Genomic DNA, 22,591 nt, shown 5'->3' with positions numbered 1-22,591 from the left:
CCAGAGCCAAGAGAATGGCGCCACTGCACAGGAGTCGGAGGCTATACCCTGCGGCCAGAGGGCGGCAAACTCGAACGACGGAAATGAGACAGATGGGGTGGCAGCGGAGGAGTTTGAAGGAGACGAGGTTGACTTCTTTGGAAACCCCTTCTCCTACACGAGAAAGAAAATCGAGGAAGCCTCTGAAAGCTCAAAATCAGAAGCCAAAACGACAGTTAGGCAAGACCCAGATAACGAGTCCCTCAACAAGGGCACTCAAGCCATTGTTACATCAGAAGATGAAAGCCTAACACAAGAGAGCCAAATACCAAAAAATAACAGAAACGAAATACCAGAAACCGGGTCAAACCCGAAAAACGATAAAACCCCTAAACCGAAACCAAAATCAAAACAAAAGGGCGGCAACACCTTCACGTACGAAGAATTCTTGAGTGCGCCCTCGCCCAATAAACGCAGAGAAGAAAGCCGAACCTCTACAAACCCAACCATCAACACACGACACCAAGCAAGGAGAAAACTAGCTGAAAGCGAAAAACCCAAACACTAACAATGCAACAACCCCCACCCGACTAAGCGATGGCGATGGATATTAATATCATATCGATCAACATTAATGGCATAAGAAGGCACTGGTTTAAGCTAAAGCGTTTCTTACAAACAGAAAAATGGCAAATAGTGTGTCTTCAAGAAACACACCGGGCTAACATCGACAAAGTAGATTCATGGTCCCAACAAAACGATTTTACTTACTATTCAAATCACCTCGACATAGATACCCCTTGGAACGATACAGAGGTAACCCCTTGGAACGATACAGAGGTAAAGAAAAACCTTTACTATAAATTACTATAAAGGAACAGAAATATTTCTGAAAAACGAATTTAAAGACCGATACTACGTAGAACACAGAATTACTAAAGAACAGACTACAAAATCTTAAATTAACAGAAAAAGAAACTGGAGACGAAATGTATATCTGGAACTTCTATGGACCCCCGGACGTAGGAAGAATCCAGACACAGATATATAAGCTACTAACACAGGAACTAAGCAAAACGCCAAACGCCACAATAGTGTGCGGCGATTTTAACATGATAACCGAAAAAATAGACGCCAAAAGCAACAGCAAATTATCGCCAACTCCAGCGGCAAAAATTTGGAATATACAAGTTCAGAGATATATGGAGGTAGCAAAACCCCCATAAGCGTATCTATACAGTAATGAAATCGAAACAATCGAGGAGAATAGATCGAATATACACAATAAGACCTTATACGCAGCCAAACGCAGTACCATCTGAACCATATAGCTGACCATGCCTTCTACCAGACATTAAAAATCAAAAAATCCGAACATCCCAGGTGGGGGAAAGGGCTCTGGAAGAACGACGCGAGGATATACCACAACAACGATATCCTCCATGCCCAAATGAAGAAAGTACATGAAAAATGTACGAAAAATAAACACAAATACGACACCATCTACCAATGGTGGGACTATTTTAAAAAAACAGGCAAAATACTGCCTTGTAAAATACGGCAATGAACAACGCAAAGCCGAAGAAAGAAAAATTACCGCGCTAAAAGACAATATCGCGCAAATTCAAAACGAAAACAATAACGGAGACCAAGCATACGCAGAAATAAAAGAACTGAAAAAGATCGAAGACGAGCGTATAAGATACCAGTGCAAGCTCTACAAAATCACAGATATGGAGCAAAATGAGAAACCCACAAAGTATTTCTACCAAAAAATAATAAAAGGAAAGAAGGTAAAATACTAACCTCTATATCAACAGAGCACGGTAGAGGAGTTACCAAACCAAACGAAATCATGAGAGCAGTAGAGAACTTCTACAAAAAACTATGGAGCAAATCCAAGGAAAATGATGAAAGCCTACAAGAAAAATATCTTGAAAATATCAAGGACCAAAAGCTAACCGAAACAGAGAAAGAAGACCTGGATAGGCTAATCAGTGAAGGCGAAATCAAAGAAGTGCTTAAAAACATGGACAATGATAAAACGCCGGGAGTAGTAGGTATGATCGCTCGCGAATCGCCATTGGTTCTTATGGGTGCGGCGGCGATTCGCCTGGAAACCGGGGGTGGCGAGCGGCTCTTATTTCTTATGGCGGGGGTGGCGAGCGGCTCTTATTTCTTACGGCGGGGGTGGCGAGCGGCTGGGAAATCGGGGGTGGCGAGCGGCTCTTATTTCTTACGGCGGGGGTGGCGAGCGGCTGGGAAATCGGGGGTGGCGAGCGGCTCTTTTGTCTTATGGCGGGGGTGGCAAGCGGCTATTGTGTCTTGTGGTCGCACGCTAACCCTTTTCGGCATAGGGATCGGTCGCATGCTAACGTTGTGGGTATAGACCGCGGCGGCATGATGTTGAATATGTATCAAGTAAATAGTCATGTGATTGGTCCTTAGCTAATGTGTATATTCCAAATTACGGTGAGTACGACAATGATATATCGTTATTCTTATGGACGCGGCGATGATTCGTACTTTCGGGTATAGACTGCGGGCGGAATGTCGTACTTTCAACAAGAAAGGCGTGAAAATAGTTTGCAAAATCTAGGAATTACTCGCATGGTAATGTTTGAGTGATTAGATTACCCCAGAGCCGGCGTAGACGGCGCTTCGAATACCAACAATAACCACGCTCGCAAACTAACACTTCAAATACGTGTGAAATATATAACAAACCCCGCGATCGCTGACAAGATAATGTCTCGGACATAGTCATCTTTCACGACCTGGTGTCATAGCCATACCGATCGCTCACACGGTGAAATTTTCGTAAGGAGTTTGTCACAGAACTTGATTTCGCTCGTAAGATTTAATAAGTAACGAATAACAGGCCGTCAGTGTCGGTAACTTGAATAGCGATAAATTGTCACTTATTTCCGCTCTAACCCTAATCCTTTGTGAAGTGAACGCTTATTCAAATAGGTGTGAAATAATTTTAAAATCCTACGACACTCACAGGGTAATGCTTCAGACAAAGCGATCCCTCATACCCGCTCACAAGGTAATAATTCCGTAATTAGTTTGTCACAGAGTCGTCGCAGACGGGGATTCGTAAACCAACAATTCGACACTTTCTGGTGGTCGCTATATGGTTTTGACACTTTGGAACGTGGTTGACTTTAGTTGTATGATAAGAATCATGCGAATATTCAAGCAATGTGTCAATTTGACAACTTGAAATGAAACTTACTACACAGCTCAAGTTGATTCGTATCTGAATGTGTTAATTCGGTACAATTCTAATTAATTTGAGAAATCTATTCGTGATCTTTTGATTCGATCGTAACCTGAATATTACTGACGCCGACTTTCAGTCAGATTGAATTATTCACACATTCGCGCCGCTGTTTTCACGCCTATAGAATCAATACCAACTATAACTCTACAAGAATCAAGAATCACAAGTATGTGCATTATACAGTTATTGTCGTTGTCAACTTCAAATCAAACTCTTAATACAAACACGCATCTTATCACTTGTCAACTCTATCATGAAAATCCTCGAACCTGTATTATTAAGAATGTTATAGTACGGCGTCGGAATCTACTCGCGAGATGTACTAAAGGTAAATCCAGATAAGTCAAAATGAAATATTTGGACTTTGACATAGTCTGAATTGAAATATATTGACAAACATAACTACCAACTTTCCACGTACCATTTCGATATTATACGCACATTGATTTGAAACAAGTAATGAAACATTACAACTCTATTCACGATTCGGCTTTCCGTTTGTCAATGACACATTTTAACATCTTACCATACTCAAAAGAATTATTCATAACATTAACCGGTGTTAAAAATATAGTTTTCACTTACTTGATTATATCACTACAACTCGCAGACTTGAATTAATTCGTCCTGGTTGTATTCATATGACCGATAATTTTTATCCAACTGTAAAGGTCGGCCAGATCTACTACAGGTAAACTGAGATAATCCAGAATGAAATATTTGGACTTTGACATAGTCTGAATTGAAATAGATTGACAAGTCTGAATTGAAATAGATTGACAATCATGACTACCAACTTTGATCCAATCACATTTCAAGATTATACGCACATTGATTTGAAACAAGTAATGAAATATTACAACTCTATTCGCGATCCGACTTTCCGTTTGTCAAAGAGAGTTTCAGAAATATTATCACTATGACATCTCAACATTTTAACATCTTACCATACGCAAAAGAGTGAAATACAAAAACCTTGTCAAGTCAATCCGTTTGTAACTCACCGAACCAAAGCAAAAAGTATCCGTATGAAAAGTAGACAAGACTACGCGAGTAATCACTACAATCCAAAATCCATAGCAAGTTCGGTTGTATTCATAATCCGCCAACTCGTATTTTTTATTAAACTGTAAAAGTCGTTACTTATTCTGCAACCTAAAGTAATTACTACTCGGTGCGCGCAACTTGAGATTAACATATGTTTTGAGTATATGATATTTGAATGTCTGACCGATGTAGTTAAGAATTCATTTCTTACAATCGAACACCGGTGTTACATTGAAAGTTATCATGTTGTAAACATTCTTATTAACACGTTGGTTTGACACATTCTTATTAACACGTTGGTTTGACATACGAGATTTTGTAATAGTCGATCACGACTTGATTAATAAATTATGACGTAATTAGACCGGGGTTGTGTTAAAACTTATTACGATACCAACAAACTTTCCAGAAACATTGTTATTAACATATTGATTTATAAAACTAGATTAGCGCACCTGAAATGTTCTTGATTTGAAAGATATTCCGTGTTGGTACAAATCACTCTGCGTATTACGGATATCAGAAAATATTTTTACAAATGTAGTTGTTTCCAGTAAACAAGACTAAAGATGACACAACAATTTCGTTATTCAAACATTGAACACCCGATGCAAAATGCTTTATTGGTCAAATTCGTGACGGCTAATTGAAACGACTACGTATAGAGTCAGTATATTACAATTTCATGTCGTTACTATTGAATTCAGCAATTGATACAGTTTGTTGTCGGAGTTGTGACAGCGCATTGAAACTTGAATTCAGCAATTGATACAATTTATCGTCGGGATTTGTGACAGCGCATTGAAACTTGAATTCAGCAATTGATACAATTTGTTGTCGGAGTTGTGACAGCGCATTGAAACACACACAACTTACAGAGTGTGAAAATATCACTTTGGGTATCGAATACCGTTTGAAGCGTGCGATCAATACAAAATTCCGTTCGCACTCTCTAAGACGTTGTGAAGTCTACAGATTTACACTTCAAGACTTTGATCAACACATAAACAATTTGGAATATCTTTACTGGACACATCCTATTCTACTAGACTTGAGTATACGCAAAACCCAGAGCATTGACAAAATCGCAATAGGCGCTACACTGAAATCTACAAAATGTGTTTGTATTGTTGTTAGTGATCATAAATTATCATTTGAATCTTCTAAAGTAATTGTAATCATAAAAACAAACTTGCGGAAGTCTTTACCATAACAAAAGAACACCGTAGGTTGTTTGCTAAATGTATGCCGGAAATATTTGTAGAACGCTCACGACCAAAGAAATCGGAAATTTTCTCCATTGTCATTCGTCAAAGTAAAGGTCGTCACAATACTCATCCCGTAAAAGATCTTACTTGTATGTGATTGAATCGCCGGTAATTAACTCGCTAAATCAAACCCTAAGGAAATTTCACTCACTCGACGGATTATGAGATTAAACAGCGTCGCTTAATCGTTGTAGTTCGTTTTTTTCTAAATGCAAATCATTCCTAGCCAGCAGAAAACAATCTTCACTTACCTGGTAATGAAACCAAACGGTGGGTCTTCGTTCGATATTTTGTTTGTGTCAAATACTTTGCAATGAACACATTTGAGTGGCTGAGCTTTACATCATCAAGCTGTCATTTGTAAATCAAGATTTCGGTAAACTTGTAAATGTAACGATTAACTAACCGTCATTTAGTGATTGGTGAACATACCAAACGATGCACATCCACCTCCGAAATACTGCATTGATCTTAATTTCCATCATCGTGATGATCGAAGCACATTTCTTTCGAATTCGTAACAACCGACTTTTCTATGGCATGATAAATTTTTGACAAGTTATGCTTAGAAGATTGGTTGTATATCACGAAAAATAATTACCGCTCATATTGATACTGTTATCCATTGTTCGGTATTTTCAAACGAACAAAATTTATTACTTGAGTAACTCCGCTTAATGTAAATGTAAACTCAGTCGTCTTTTAACATCACAAATACATTGATAAAAAGTAGGCAATCAAACGCTACAAGTTTAACTTTTGTAGGTTGTGTATGATTACCCCATACAACTCATTTCTTACTGAAGGCATATGAAATATATTCATGTTACACAAAAATATTCACTTATACTACAAACCTGTACAATGATTGGTGGTACTTTCAAACTGTTTCGATACCTCAAGAACTTTATTGTCTGAATGGTTGTTCATGTATCTTAATAATCAAGTAGTTCAACACAGAACTAGTACGAACAGAAACATCAGAGTTGTTTACACAAAAGTTTGTGAGTGTACAGAATGCGAATACCATGTGTAAGTCCAACACAATTGTGGTATCCATCCGAGTTTAGTTAACACAATTTACGACACCGAGGTCGCGTCATCTTTCGTAAAATAACAATCCAACCAAGTCTTCAGGATATGTCCATGTCATAGCAATAAATCAGCTACTCCAACAACAGAGTACATATGTTTTCTAGTTACGACCCTTACATCTTACACACAAATCAATCTACTTTGCTAACGAAAAGTGCTGAGTCCTCACATGGTTGCCCTCACAACAATACAGCTAAACGTACTATCATACAAAATGGCCGTTATAGTCACCAACGGTACATGGTACAAGTAACAAGTCTCGAGAATCCAGTTATTGAAAAAACGTGAAAGTATTTCTACGCCAAGTCGTTATGTTGACGAAGACGTATATTGTAATATCATGATCGATTTGTATTCGTTGACCGCAAAATGTCACTACTCTAAATAATTATTTTTCACTCAAACACAAAAACCTACTTGTCACCATTCGTTTTCATCAAGCACGAGATCAAGAAACTTACTTACCACGACATGAATTGTTATTTTTATATTGTGTAAATAGATAATAATTAATTTTAATAACACTATATCAACATCATCGAGTTTTGCGAATAGATTTACATGTAGTCTTGTGGTTTTAATCGAAGCGCACAGCGTGTTCTAATGTAGAGTCATCTCTATTGTACAACAACTCGGTAATCGAAAATGTATGCATTAACATTTAAACAGCAATCTTGGTTCGTCACGCGAAAAATATCTTTACTTTCGCAACACTCTGATACTCTGCACAAGATGTGTAAATCCTTTTCACACTCATAATAATACACTAACGGGATACCGACGTCAAGCAACAACGTTTAACAACATCACTGACACTGAACATACGATACCTACCCAAGTAAAAATATCATTTTCACCAGGAGGTCAGCCGTTACCTGTGTACAATTACCATTTGCCCTTGGGGGTCTAGCGTTACCCGAGTAACAAAACCATTTTCACTTGGAAATATATTTTTCCCCGGGTAACAATCCTTTTTCACTTGGAAATCTATTTTTTCCCCGGGTAACAATCCTTTTTCACTTGGAAATATATTTTTTCTCCGGGTAACAAACCTTTTTCACTTGGAAATATATTTTTTCTCCGGGTAACAAACCTTTTTCGCTTGGAAAGATATTTTTCCCTGAACAACAAACCATTTTCACTCGGTGGTCCGTCGTTTACCTGAGTAAAAATATCATTTTCCTTTGGAGATCCGGCGTTTACCCAGTGTAACAATACATTTTCACTTGGAAAAATACTTTTACCTAGAGTAACTAATCATTTTCTCCTGGGTAACAAACCCTTTTCGTCTGGAAACTATCATTTACCTGAGTACCAATACCGTTTTTCACTTGGAAATCTATCTTTCCCTGAGTAACAATATCATTTTCGTTTTGAAAACTGAAAACCACACCAGACAATTTGATATTTTTGTATATTGTTACAACGGACAGTGACAAAATATACACCAACAACGACTCCGATACATTTGTCTAATCAAATATTCACTTGCTCTGATGCATCCCATCAAAATCATTGGTTACTCACATACAATAGCAATGAGCTGTTGTACATCGACATGTATGTTTTCGGAATTGGTGAATAAAGGGGTTTCCGATATGTCCGTGATGTCCGGGTTCGTGCTTTGGATTTTCCAGAGTCAAAAGGTCTGAATAAAACACCTCCTCGACTTTGGTAACTGGTTGATACACGGATAATGGTATTCGGAAAACGGATGAATTTATGTTCCCCATCGCGCTAACAACTCTGGGTTACTTGCGGGTTTCCTCAGGTCTGTTTACTATATTGTGTCTTTACTGGTCAATACATGTCGCTCCAGTCAGCTGAAACCGGATCACTAATATGAGAAAGTATGTGGACCGGATCCGGATATTCACTCATGAACCAACGACCAATATTCAAGTAAACATGTTACAGACCGTGTTTTGTCTCCATGAAAAATACCAATGCATACACCATCACATCAAGTACGTCACGATTGTTCACAAGTATTCGCGTAAACGAGGTGTACATACAATGTGTCGGTGTACAAACATCATGGAAAACAAATTCATGTTCTCAAGTCTCATCATGCGACGACTCTGTACATTCAATGTGGGCATAGATGACTTGGGGACAGACAAGCAGCCATATTTGGACGTAACACGATCTTAGTATGAACCGCCTCCACCCAACTTGTGAAAAATGAATCTCACACGAGTACAGCCCTTTCACGGGTTCACACCTTGATTTTACAAGGTTGTTCGGATTCTCAGGTAGACTTGCATCGTGATCCAGACTTCGATATAATCGGGTTGCGTAACTCGCTCAATCCCTGCGTATTGCTGGTCATAACCTGCGAACTTTTTTGCTGAGATCGCAGTGATTTACCTGGCATAATGTATTTGGCGATCACCATCGTTATCAATCTTTCACGCGATGAATATGTCGGATGTCGCTACTCGCACATAACGGCTCCAGCTAAACATCGTGAACAGTGACTCCGGATTGAAATCGTAAACAGGGATTATGTGTATGTGTGAATCTCGAGTTCAATCACGATTTGATAATGTAATCCAAGGTGTGTCTCTGCGGGTTGAAGACTGATTTCGTGTTAATCACACCGCAAGAGGGTGCTGTCTCGTAATTCTACATGTCGTTATAAAACGCAGTTGGAAACTTTTGGTCTAGTTGACCCAGCTACGTATTGAAACGGTGTACCCACGCAGACCGCTGAGAAAACGTTGTCGTTACCTGACTATATCCACGAGTAAATATGGGACTACGCGTAACGTTCCATAGATTCCTCTGGCCCCACACCGTGGTTTTACGACACAGACAAGATGCAGCGGTGGAAATATTGAAAATGAAAAACGATACCTTGGTGGCATTTGATTTGGATTTTACACCTGATGAACCATATACTCGATTGGTACATTGGGATGACAACTCTATCGTCGAGGTCGAGGGAAAAGAAATGTACAGATTTGTTGGTGTTGTGGATATTCAGCGAAAATCAGGGCATATGGTTGTGTATGGTTCGCATATTTGACTGAGAATATATCGGTATGCATAATGCACTGTCCATTGTATCATGTCGTGTGTCATCTATGCCCACATTGAATGTACAGAGTCGTCGCATGATGAGACTTGAGAACATGAATTTGTTTTCCATGATGTTTGTACACCGACACATTGTATGTACACCTCGTTTACGCGAATACTTGTGAACAATCGTGACGTACTTGATGTGATGGTGTATGCATTGGTATTTTTCATGGAGACAAAACACGGTCTGTAACATGTTTACTTGAATATTGGTCGTTGGTTCATGAGTGAATATCCGGATTCGGTCCACATACTTTCTCATATTAGTGATCCGGTTTCAGCTGACTGGAGCGACATGTATTGACCAGTAAAGACACAATATAGTAAACAGACCTGAGGAAACCCGCAAGTAACCCAGAGTTGTTAGCGCGATGGGGAACATAAATTCATCCGTTTTCCGAATACCATTATCCGTGTATCAACCAGTTACCAAAGTCGAGGAGGTGTTTTATTCAGACATTTTGACTCTGGAAAATCCAAAGCACGAACCCGGACATCACGGACATATCGGAAACCCCTTTATTCACCAATTCCGAAAACATACATGTCGATGTACAACAGCTCATTGCTATTGTATGTGAGTAACCAATGATTTTGATGGGATGCATCAGAGCAAGTGAATATTTGATTAGACAAATGTATCGGAGTCGTTGTTGGTGTATATTTTGTCACTGTCCGTTGTAACAATATACAAAAATATCAAATTGTCTGGTGTGGTTTTCAGTTTTCAAAACGAAAATGATATTGTTACTCAGGGAAAGATAGATTTCCAAGTGAAAAACGGTATTGGTACTCAGGTAAATGATAGTTTCCAGACGAAAAGGGTTTGTTACCCAGGAGAAAATGATTAGTTACTCTAGGTAAAAGTATTTTTCCAAGTGAAAATGTATTGTTACACTGGGTAAACGCCGGATCTCCAAAGGAAAATGATATTTTCACTCAGGTAAACGACGGACCACCGAGTGAAAATGGTTTGTTGTTCAGGGAAAAATATCTTTCCAAGCGAAAAAGGTTTGTTACCCGGAGAAAAAATATATTTCCAAGTGAAAAAGGTTTGTTACCCGGAGAAAAAATATATTTCCAAGTGAAAAAGGATTGTTACCCGGGGAAAAAATAGATTTCCAAATGAAAAAGGATTGTTACCCGGGGAAAAAATATATTTCCAAGTGAAAATGGTTTTGTTACTCGGGTAACGCTAGACCCCCAAGGGCAAATGGTAATTGTACACAGGTAACGGCTGACCTCCTGGTGAAAATGATATTTTTACTTGGGTAGGTATCGTATGTTCAGTGTCAGTGATGTTGTTAAACGTTGTTGCTTGACGTCGGTATCCCGTTAGTGTATTATTATGAGTGTGAAAAGGATTTACACATCTTGTGCAGAGTATCAGAGTGTTGCGACAGTAAAGATATTTTTCGCGTGACGAACCAAGATCGCTGTTTAAATGTTAATGCATACATTTTCGATTACCGAGTTGTTGTACAATAGAGATGACTCTACATTAGAACACGCTGTGCGCTTCGATTAAAACCACAAGACTACATGTAAATCTATTCGCAAAACTCGATGATGTTGATATAGTGTTATTAAAATTAATTATTATCTATTTACACAATATAAAAATAACAATTCATGTCGTGGTAAGTAAGTTTCTTGATCTCGTGCTTGATGAAAACGAATGGTGACAAGTAGGTTTTTGTGTTTGAGTGAAAAATAATTATTTAGAGTAGTGACATTTTGCGGTCAACGAATACAAATCGATCATGATATTACAATATACGTCTTCGTCAACATAACGACTTGGCGTAGAAATACTTTCACGTTTTTTCAATAACTGGATTCTCGAGACTTGTTACTTGTACCATGTACCGTTGGTGACTATAACGGCCATTTTGTATGATAGTACGTTTAGCTGTATTGTTGTGAGGGCAACCATGTGAGGACTCAGCACTTTTCGTTAGCAAAGTAGATTGATTTGTGTGTAAGATGTAAGGGTCGTAACTAGAAAACATATGTACTCTGTTGTTGGAGTAGCTGATTTATTGCTATGACATGGACATATCCTGAAGACTTGGTTGGATTGTTATTTTACGAAAGATGACGCGACCTCGGTGTCGTAAATTGTGTTAACTAAACTCGGATGGATACCACAATTGTGTTGGACTTACACATGGTATTCGCATTCTGTACACTCACAAACTTTTGTGTAAACAACTCTGATGTTTCTGTTCGTACTAGTTCTGTGTTGAACTACTTGATTATTAAGATACATGAACAACCATTCAGACAATAAAGTTCTTGAGGTATCGAAACAGTTTGAAAGTACCACCAATCATTGTACAGGTTTGTAGTATGAGTGAATATTTTTGTGTAACATGAATATATTTCATATGCCTTCAGTAAGAAATGAGTTGTATGGGGTAATCATACACAACCTACAAAAGTTAAACTTGTAGCGTTTGATTGCCTACTTTTTATCAATGTATTTGTGATGTTAAAAGACGACTGAGTTTACATTTACATTAAGCGGAGTTACTCAAGTAATAAATTTTGTTCGTTTGAAAATACCGAACAATGGATAACAGTATCAATATGAGCGGTAATTATTTTTCGTGATATACAACCAATCTTCTAAGCATAACTTGTCAAAAATTTATCATGCCATAGAAAAGTCGGTTGTTACGAATTCGAAAGAAATGTGCTTCGATCATCACGATGATGGAAATTAAGATCAATGCAGTATTTCGGAGGTGGATGTGCATCGTTTGGTATGTTCACCAATCACTAAATGACGGTTAGTTAATCGTTACATTTACAAGTTTACCGAAATCTTGATTTACAAATGACAGCTTGATGATGTAAAGCTCAGCCACTCAAATGTGTTCATTGCAAAGTATTTGACACAAACAAAATATCGAACGAAGACCCACCGTTTGGTTTCATTACCAGGTAAGTGAAGATTGTTTTCTGCTGGCTAGGAATGATTTGCATTTAGAAAAAAACGAACTACAACGATTAAGCGACGCTGTTTAATCTCATAATCCGTCGAGTGAGTGAAATTTCCTTAGGGTTTGATTTAGCGAGTTAATTACCGGCGATTCAATCACATACAAGTAAGATCTTTTACGGGATGAGTATTGTGACGACCTTTACTTTGACGAATGACAATGGAGAAAATTTCCGATTTCTTTGGTCGTGAGCGTTCTACAAATATTTCCGGCATACATTTAGCAAACAACCTACGGTGTTCTTTTGTTATGGTAAAGACTTCCGCAAGTTTGTTTTTATGATTACAATTACTTTAGAAGATTCAAATGATAATTTATGATCACTAACAACAATACAAACACATTTTGTAGATTTCAGTGTAGCGCCTATTGCGATTTTGTCAATGCTCTGGGTTTTGCGTATACTCAAGTCTAGTAGAATAGGATGTGTCCAGTAAAGATATTCCAAATTGTTTATGTGTTGATCAAAGTCTTGAAGTGTAAATCTGTAGACTTCACAACGTCTTAGAGAGTGCGAACGGAATTATGTATTGATCGCACGCTTCAAACGGTATTCGATACCCAAAGTGATATTTTCACACTCTGTAAGTTGTGTGTGTTTCAATGCGCTGTCACAACTCCGACAACAAATTGTATCAATTGCTGAATTCAAGTTTCAATGCGCTGTCACAAATCCCGACGATAAATTGTATCAATTGCTGAATTCAAGTTTCAATGCGCTGTCACAACTCCGACAACAAACTGTATCAATTGCTGAATTCAATAGTAACGACATGAAATTGTAATATACTGACTCTATACGTAGTCGTTTCAATTAGCCGTCACGAATTTGACCAATAAAGCATTTTGCATCGGGTGTTCAATGTTTGAATAACGAAATTGTTGTGTCATCTTTAGTCTTGGTTACTGGAAACAACTACATTTGTAAAAATATTTTCTGATATCCGTAATACGCAGAGTGATTTGTACCAACACGGAATATCTTTCAAATCAAGAACATTTCAGGTGCGCTAATCTAGTTTTATAAATCAATATGTTAATAACAATGTTTCTGAAAAGTTTGTTGGTATCGTAATAAGTTTTAACACAACCCCGGTCTAATTACGTCATAATTTATTAATCAAGTCGTGATCGACTATTACAAAATCTCGTATGTCAAACCAACGTGTTAATAAGAATGTGTCAAACCAACGTGTTAATAAGAATGTTTACAACATGATAACTTTCAATGTAACACCGGTGTTCGATTGTAAGAAATGAATTCTTAACTACATCGGTCAGACATTCAAATATCATATACTCAAAACATATGTTAATCTCAAGTTGCGCGCACCGAGTAGTAATTACTTTAGGTTGCAGAATAAGTAACGACTTTTACAGTTTAATAAAAAATACGAGTTGGCGGATTATGAATACAACCGAACTTGCTATGGATTTTGGATTGTAGTGATTACTCGCGTAGTCTTGTCTACTTTTCATACGGATACTTTTTGCTTTGGTTCGGTGAGTTACAAACGGATTGACTTGACAAGGTTTTTGTATTTCACTCTTTTGCGTATGGTAAGATGTTAAAATGTTGAGATGTCATAGTGATAATATTTCTGAAACTCTCTTTGACAAACGGAAAGTCGGATCGCGAATAGAGTTGTAATATTTCATTACTTGTTTCAAATCAATGTGCGTATAATCTTGAAATGTGATTGGATCAAAGTTGGTAGTCATGATTGTCAATCTATTTCAATTCAGACTTGTCAATCTATTTCAATTCAGACTATGTCAAAGTCCAAATATTTCATTCTGGATTATCTCAGTTTACCTGTAGTAGATCTGGCCGACCTTTACAGTTGGATAAAAATTATCGGTCATATGAATACAACCAGGACGAATTAATTCAAGTCTGCGAGTTGTAGTGATATAATCAAGTAAGTGAAAACTATATTTTTAACACCGGTTAATGTTATGAATAATTCTTTTGAGTATGGTAAGATGTTAAAATGTGTCATTGACAAACGGAAAGCCGAATCGTGAATAGAGTTGTAATGTTTCATTACTTGTTTCAAATCAATGTGCGTATAATATCGAAATGGTACGTGGAAAGTTGGTAGTTATGTTTGTCAATATATTTCAATTCAGACTATGTCAAAGTCCAAATATTTCATTTTGACTTATCTGGATTTACCTTTAGTACATCTCGCGAGTAGATTCCGACGCCGTACTATAACATTCTTAATAATACAGGTTCGAGGATTTTCATGATAGAGTTGACAAGTGATAAGATGCGTGTTTGTATTAAGAGTTTGATTTGAAGTTGACAACGACAATAACTGTATAATGCACATACTTGTGATTCTTGATTCTTGTAGAGTTATAGTTGGTATTGATTCTATAGGCGTGAAAACAGCGGCGCGAATGTGTGAATAATTCAATCTGACTGAAAGTCGGCGTCAGTAATATTCAGGTTACGATCGAATCAAAAGATCACGAATAGATTTCTCAAATTAATTAGAATTGTACCGAATTAACACATTCAGATACGAATCAACTTGAGCTGTGTAGTAAGTTTCATTTCAAGTTGTCAAATTGACACATTGCTTGAATATTCGCATGATTCTTATCATACAACTAAAGTCAACCACGTTCCAAAGTGTCAAAACCATATAGCGACCACCAGAAAGTGTCGAATTGTTGGTTTACGAATCCCCGTCTGCGACGACTCTGTGACAAACTAATTACGGAATTATTACCTTGTGAGCGGGTATGAGGGATCGCTTTGTCTGAAGCATTACCCTGTGAGTGTCGTAGGATTTTAAAATTATTTCACACCTATTTGAATAAGCGTTCACTTCACAAAGGATTAGGGTTAGAGCGGAAATAAGTGACAATTTATCGCTATTCAAGTTACCGACACTGACGGCCTGTTATTCGTTACTTATTAAATCTTACGAGCGAAATCAAGTTCTGTGACAAACTGCTTACGAAAATTTCACCGTGTGAGCGATCGGTATGGCTATGACACCAGGTCGTGAAAGATGACTATGTCCGAGACATTATCTTGTCAGCGATCGCGGGGTTTGTTATATATTTCACACGTATTTGAAGTGTTAGTTTGCGAGCGTGGTTATTGTTGGTATTCGAAGCGCCGTCTACGCCGGCTCTGGGGTAATCTAATCACTCAAACATTACCATGCGAGTAATTCCTAGATTTTGCAAACTATTTTCACGCCTTTTTTGTTGAAAGTACGACATTCCGCCCGCAGTCTATACCCGAAAGTACGAATCATCGCCGCGTCCATAAGAATAACGATATATCATTGTCGTACTCACCGTAATTTGGAATATACACATTAGCTAAGGACCAATCACATGACTATTTACTTGATACATATTCAACATCATGCCGCCGCGGTCTATACCCACAACGTTAGCATGCGACCGATCCCTATGCCGAAAAGGGTTAGCGTGCGACCACAAGACACAATAGCCGCTTGCCACCCCCGCCATAAGACAAAAGAGCCGCTCGCCACCCCCGATTTCCCAGCCGCTCGCCACCCCCGCCGTAAGAAATAAGAGCCGCTCGCCACCCCCGCCATAAGACGCAATAGCCGCTCGCCACCCCCGCCATAAGAAATAAGAGCCGCTCGCCACCCCCGGTTTCCAGGCGAATCGCCGCCGCACCCATAAGAACCAATGGCGATTCGCGAGCGATCATACCTACTACTGCCGGGCTCTGATGGCCTATCAGGGGAATTTTATACCTTCCTCTGGAGCACCATCAAGAAGGACTTGCTCGAACTTGTAAACAATGCGTATACCTTTGGCGGCCTGTGTGAAACATTGAAAAATGGAATAACAACTACAATTTATAAAAAAGGAGATCCGAAGCAATTGAAAAACTGGCGCCCAATCACACTATTCAACTTTGACTATAAAATACTTACCGTAAATTACTTACCGGAATCCTGGCTATACTTACCGGAATCCTGGCTAACAGACTCGGACCGATACTACCAAATTTGATATACAACACACAAAAATGCGCCATCAAAAACAGACAAATAACAGATATAGGCCTACTCAGGAACACGCAGGCCGCCATTGATTACGCAAAAGAGAAATAGAGAACTGATCATAGTGTCTCTAGATCAGGAAAAAGCCTTCGACCGAATCCACCATAGCTTCCTCCGGAAGATCCTACAGAACTACGAGATTCCCGAGCATTTTACAAAGCTGGTCAGCAATATATATGACACTGCAAAGACTAAGATCGAAGTTAACGGGGCCCTCACCAACGCCATCGAGATCGGCCGAGCTTTAAGACAAGGTTGCCCCCTGAGCATGGCGCTCTACGCGATAAGCTCAGACTCAATAGCAAGGAAAATCGATAAAAACGAGAAGATCAGACCGTTCAAGATAGGCAACACATCGATTAAGCTCCAACAGTATGCAGACGATGTAACTTGTTATCTAAATAACGAAAAGGACATAGGATATATATTTGAGGAGTTTAGTAGATATGAAAGGGCACACCTGCCGCGGATGTCTGGAAATCTTTCATTGACACCAATAACTATCAGGATATATATAGGTGGAGAAACCCACATAAAAAAATTATTCACAAAGAAAACAGGACAACAGTAAAGAAGAATAGACAACGCCTTTGCATCAAATCTTTTGGCGAAGGACGTAACCAAGTGTATTTACAAAATAAACCCTATTTCGGACCATATATACCTTTTAGAAATATGCATTACAAACTACAACAGCGATAAATGGGGAAGAGGCGTATGGAAATGCAACACGGATCTATTAGAAAATAAAATGACGAAAGAAAATTTAAAAATGATAATAGAAACCATGAAACAGAATAAACATGAGTACACTCACATAACCATCTGGTGGGATGCCCTCAAAAGAAAAAGAAAAAGAGCCATACAAGCGATTGAAAAAACGAATGGTATTAAAGAGAAATCCAGAATAAAGACATTAAGAGAAGAGATTGAGATGCTACAATATACGAACGATAGCGTCAAAAAGACTCTTTTGCAAAAAGAACTAAAAAACATACAGAGGAAAAGGTTGGACTTTACCTCCAAAAAAACAAAAATTAGAGACAAAGAGGAGGGAGAGAGACCCACCAAATACTTTTTTGATATGTTAAAAAGGAGGAAAGCCGTCCAAACAATGAACGTATTAAAAAACAGTAACGGAGATGATATCATAGAATCTGAACAGATAATTGATCAGATCGAAAATTATTATCAAAACCTATGGAAGGCCCAGCCCAACATAGATGACGATAAACAGAAGAGATATCTAGATCAACTAGAGGGCATTGAGTTACCACAAGAGGACCATAATCTTCTTGAAATACCGATATCTACTGATGAAATCAAGATCATACTACAAGCAATGAGTAACGACAAAACACCCGGTAATGATGGATTGCCGAAAGAGTTTTATCTCAATTACTGGTCCCAACTTAAAGATCAGATGGAAGAACCATTCAATAACGCGCTATTTCTAGGAGACACATGCAAATCTTGGAATTCAGGTGTAGTCAAATTAATTTACAAAAAAGGAGACGCCAAATTACTTAAGAATTGGAGGCCAATTACGTTACTTAATATAGATTATAAAATTCTCACCGCGATCATTTCAAATAGGCTAAAAGCAGTTACTGGTAAACTAATAATAAATACGCAAAAATGCGGGATAACAAATCGACAGATATCGGACAACCTAAGAAATATAAAAGCAGCGTGGGACTATGCTTACAGGAAGAACATTGATCTAATCTTGGTATCGATAGATCAAGAAAAAGCCTTTGACAGAGTTCATCATGGCTATTTGAACAAGATCCTCGACAGATATGCAGTACCGTACAGCATCCGAAGATTAATAAGGAAAGTGTACGATAACTCATATAGCCAAATACTGATAAATGGGACACTATCAAATAAAATAAACACAGGCAGAGGACTTCGCCAAGGATGTCCACTCAGCATGTGTTTGTATGCGATGACTGCTGACCCTTTGGCCAGGAAGATAATGGAAAACAAAGAAATAAAGGGAATTAATATAGGAAAACAAGAGCTGAGACTGCAGCAATACGCCGATGATCTCACTGCGTTAGTCAGAGATCATCACTCAGTAAGGCAAATCTTCGACGAGTTACAATTATTTGCAGAGGACACAGGGCAAATCGTGAATAAAGAAAAAACTGAAATCATTTGCACAAAGCCGATCACGACAAACCTCGGAGAATTTCGAAAATATTTGAAACCTACTATCGAAATACTCTGACAAGCATTTGGTGTTAACTATCTTAATAAAACTTGGAAGAGAAGAACTGATCAGATCAGGAAAATTCTAATGGCATATAAAGACAGGAAACTGACCTGGTATGGAAAATCAACCATACTTAGTAGCATGGCTTCAACGAAGATCGTCTATAATGCCAGAATAGTCGAGGTTCCTGTAAAAATAAAAAATAGGGTGGAGGGACAGTTTTTTAATTTTATTTGGAATCCGGAAAGAATAGAGACTATTAAAAGATCTCATATGACCTCAAGCGAACATATGGGAGATCTAAAGATCACATGCATCAAGAGTAAAATCGATGCATGCAAATTAGAAAAATATAAAATACTAAAAACGATCAACGAACCAGAAGAATTTTGGCATTGGGAGGCAATCTATGTGCTTGGCACAAAGATTAATAGAATCAATAAAAAGCTATATACCAATTCATTCCCACATAGAGATAAACTCACAAAAGAGTGGGATTTCATAATAATGAGAGCAGAGGCTCTGAAATGGACGGATGAGATATGGATAGACGCGTCCCACAAAGACATCTATCTGGGGATAAAAGATCAGAAAAACCCCCCAATCAAGAATATCTCGTTAAACACCAGACAACCAGTGAATTGGAAAGAAATCACGACAATGAACGGTCGCAGTTTACGACAATGAACGGTCGCAGTAATAAACTAAGGAACGAAGAAAGAATCGTCAACTTAAGAACGGCTCTTGGAGGATATTTCCTCGGAGACGACAAGAAAAGATTAAACATAATGAATATTGGTTCGCAAAAAAACGTAAACACGTGTTGCAAACTTAGTGAGTCGAAGAAAGACAATCTGGAACATCTCCTTATAGATTGCAGTTTTACCAGACGGATCTTTGCAAACTTCAGAGGAGTAATCAAGCAGAAAAGCCTTAACAGAGATCACGTCTTCTACAATCACGGCTTAAAATACGCAACCGACTGGACCATAATTAGCATAATCAAAAAAAAGATAATCACGCAAAAATTCATCCAGGAGAAAAAGAACGAATAAATACACGACCAAAAATTAGAAATCAAGATGACGACGAAGAAAATTATTAAGAAACTGATAAAAAGAATCACTTTCTTCAAAGACAAAACAGAACAGCAGCTGTTCAGAAATGAGCTGCTACTTGTAGAAGCGGAAAACACATGAATCGAAAAACATGTACAAAGCTGATAATAAAGAAGAAGAAATCCCAGGAACGAGGACGATCCGATCGTCGGCGACGGAGAAACGAAACGTGACGAACCGATCGACGGTGATGGAGGAGGACGATGCCGACGGAGGATGATGCTTGAAAAGAAAAGATGATGATGAAACGGATCCTGGACCACAAAGAAATGCATTGTGTGGGTATGACTGTGAGAGTGTATGAACATTATTGTGTCTGAGTTAAATGAATGCTGAGTTGTGTGATCGATACATAGATATATATATTAAGTTTGCGTTCATGTATGGCATTTCTTTGTGTAATAAAATTGGGATCGCTGCGGCGACCGGAAAAAAAATAAGCATCGCCTTACTGGACGCAGGGCGGTGCGAAACCCTCGTGGTACAACCGATACTTCCAATCACTCTCACACCCAGGAAGAGTATGGCCCTTGGCCTTCATATTCCTGAACCCGGGATCTGAAACCGCTTGTCGGGGCAGTATCCCAGTCACAAGTATGGTGGCGGCGGGACAAGCCTCCGCAGACGCCCCCAGCCAAAGCCTGCGTGTGACAGCCGTTTGGACAAAAACAGTAGAGAAAACTAAAGCATTGCGCACAACGCACCCAAAAGGAGCATCAAAGATATGGTAAATGAACTTGAAAAGGAAATCCCTCCGGACCAACGATTACAACAAGACCAAATAATAACAGAGGAAGAAATAAAAATTGCGCTACGCTCCCAAAAAACCTCAACAACACCTGGACCGGACGGACTCTCGCCAGAATTTTACTCCACATTCTTCGGGACCCTTAAAAACAGTCTCCTAGAAATCTATAACAATGCGCTATGCTTCACAAGCATACCAAAAACGTGGGGGGAATCGCACGTAGTACTGATTCCGAAAAAGGAGACATGTTATGCCTCGACAACTGGCGGCCAATATCGCTCTCGAATTGCGATTACAAAATAATGGCGAAGATCATGGCTAACAGGATTAAGGAATCCATGCCGCATATAGTAGGAACGTCTCAAAAATGCTCGGCCCCGGGACGTCAGATATCTGACGTCCTGAGGAACGTGGCCACAGAGAAAGAGTTAGCAGAGCAAAGAGGAACACCTTTGCTCATCACCAATTTTGATCAAAAAAAGGCGTTTGATATGGTGTCTCAAGAAACCCTTTTCACCATCATGGAGCATTTCAAGTTCGGGAAGAAAATCACCGATCTAATAAAGCACCTGTATCAAAATTCATATAGCAGAATCGTAATAAACGGCGCGATGACAGAGAAAATCACCATCAAAAGGGGCATCCGCCAGGGATGTCCGCTAAGCACATATTTATATGTCTTGGCGGCAGAGCCCCTGGCGGAAAGGATCCGTAGGAACAAACTTATCACTGGAATTAAACTAGGCAGCAAAACCATAAAAATCGAGCAGTACGCGGATGATATTACAATCCTTAGCACCAACTACGAATCCGTAAAACAGACCATACTAGAATTCGAAAAACTAAAACAAACCACTGGACAAGAACTAAACATAAACAAAACCGAAATCCTTGAAATGAACTCACCGAAAGACGACAACATATACCAAAACCTGACAAATCTAAGAAAACCTACGATCAAAATACTTGGCCAGCAAATTGGCAAGAACCAAAACAAACTCAATTGGGACAAGGTGATACAGAAAGTAAACCAAGCATGTATCAGCAACAACAGAAGAAACTTAACTTGGTACGGAAAGAAAATTATCATCAATACCATCATAGTCCCAAAGGTTCTTTACCAGGCAAAAACGTGCCCCCCAAACGAAAGCACTGTCGCCAAACTGAACAACCTTATATGTAAATTCATGTGGTCGCCCGAGAAAATAGAGGTCATCAGACGAAACACAATCATGAGAGCCGCCAAGGAGGGGGGCTTCGACCTCCCCCATATCGCCAGCAAAATACAGGCATGCAGAGCAGAAAAGATCAAAATCATCGCAGCAATGAAGGAGCCAGACCAGTTCTGGCACCACCACGCGTTATACATTCTTGGACAAAAAAAATCAACCCGGAACTACAAAACATCAGGGGTCCCAGGAGAGACCTCTTAAATGAGGATATAGGCATCATATGGGCGGACAAATGTATGATGCCATCATAAAAGCTTTCGGGTTTTAATTTTGCAGCTACTATGAATATTTTGGATTTAACAGATTGATAATAGAGACTGATCTGAAATAAAAACATTTTTAGGTTAGGCATTGTAATTCCGATCCATGACTCGGGTATACTTCTGATAAGTAGGCTATTAATCTCATGGCCAAATATCTTCAAATATAGGA

Source organism: Botryllus schlosseri, chromosome 14 (genome assembly GCF_051294905.1).
Source record: "Botryllus schlosseri isolate E-star chromosome 14, Bs_hap1, whole genome shotgun sequence".
NCBI classification, from domain to species: domain Eukaryota; kingdom Metazoa; phylum Chordata; class Ascidiacea; order Stolidobranchia; family Styelidae; genus Botryllus; species Botryllus schlosseri.
The sequence above is the reverse complement of the archived record's forward strand: the minus strand, read 5'-3'. Positions refer to the sequence as shown.